The sequence below is a fragment of the Equus przewalskii genome, chromosome X (assembly GCF_037783145.1).
Source record: "Equus przewalskii isolate Varuska chromosome X, EquPr2, whole genome shotgun sequence".
Lineage (NCBI taxonomy): Eukaryota > Metazoa > Chordata > Mammalia > Perissodactyla > Equidae > Equus > Equus przewalskii.
This window is the reverse complement of record NC_091863.1, coordinates 57,503,104-57,504,782: the sequence shown is the minus strand read 5'-3', so window position 1 is coordinate 57,504,782 and position 1,679 is coordinate 57,503,104.

Here is a 1,679-nt window from a genome sequence, read left to right as displayed (position 1 = left end):
GCCAGGCCCAGCCATTGTGCTTGACAGGTGAGTCCTAATCTTGGAGGGACCTGGCTTGGATGCTTGAAGCTATTCACCCTTAAGGAAAGCCTTAGGCTAGGACTTATTGGGATCTGAGAATTTAAAGCCCACCAAACAATGTGGTACTGAGGGGTGGGGGCTGCTAGATAACACCAAACTCCCCTGCAGATATAGGGAATCTCTCAACTAGGAGCAGGGGAGATAAGGAGAAGAGTAATGGCCACAGTTGCTGAGCGGCATATATAGGACAAGATCACCTCACTGAGGTGTATGGGCAGGAGTTTAGTCATGTTTTCGACTTTTCCTTTCCGCAGGTGCTGCCTGGGGAGCTCTTTAACCTTAATTGCATGATATTTGCTACTTTCCCCCCCTCTGTAGCTTGGCAAAGCGCTGGAAGTAAGGAGAGAGGGAGCCCCTGAGCTAGCCGTGTTGACTACTTAGACACATGAATCATTTCCCATGAAATCGGGGTGTCCCAGGAACTGTTCCCTACCCTCTCGCTCCCCTCCAATGACCAGACTACACAAAGGGTCCTTTGGGTGTCTATGGACATTTAATCAAGGCTCTGGAAATTAGCCTTTGGTGATGGTAATTTTATTGAATAATAAGAGTAGGACTGAGGGAGTAAGGCACAGGAGAGCTCATTTTGGAGTTTTACCTCCATTTTGATGAGAGAGAAACCCAGAAGACAATGCTGTGTACTCCCAGGGAAAGGCATTTCAGACACTCCTAATTCCTCTTCCACATCCCCCTCCCCGGCCCTCTCCCTCCATAGGAGAGGCTGGGGTGGGTGGGTGCGCAGTGCACAAGGACTCTGGCTCAGCTTCTGCTGCCTTCCATGCCTCCGTCCTGTGGCTGTGGTGCCACTCACTGCCCAGAGCCTTCGTTGGGGGGCAGAGTGGGCCTGGGGGCAGCAGGTGCCAACTCCAGGAGCAGCAAGCAGGCTTTCTGAGAAGTCAAGGGAAAAGAGAGGTTTGCTTACTTCCCTATTTTCTGTGAAGTGAGTGGAAAGAGCTTTGGAGATAAGGTTTGAAAGCTGGCATTCAGCTTCCCTCTGGGCCTCACTTTCCCCATCTGTAAAACAGGTATAAGAGCAGCTGCCTTCCAGGGGTGGGGGAAGAGTCGAGCACGATGAGGGCTGTGGGAACATCTGTGAGCCGTGAGTTGCCCACCTGCAGGTGAGGGTGCCCTGTTATCATTGAATGGGGCCTCTGTGTCCAGATATGCTGGAGGGAATGCTCTCGTGTTCATGGAGCTGAAGGATGGAGTGTGTCTGTGCACGTGGATGGCGGGGTGGGGCGGGGGAGGGATGGGTGGGAGGACGCTCATGAGGAGGCTGGTAGCCGGAAGATCTCGGACTGACAGGAGGAAACTCTGGCCCTTGCAAGGCTGTAAGGCAGAAGGATCTGCAAGACTGGCCCCCACCCAGAAGACTCCGCCTGTGGGGGAGGAAGAGTGTATGTGGGTGTGTGTGGGAGAGGAGTGGAGGTGGTTACCCTGGCCCCTCCTTCACCTCCACTTAGGCAAGTGGCTGAAAGAAGGGGATTGGTGGAGAGTAGGGTGGAGGAATGTTGGGCCGGGAGCAAGTTGAGGAGGGCAGGTCTTAGAGTCAGTCTGGTCCATTCCTGAGGCTCCGTCTAGGTTTGGAGGAGGATTCT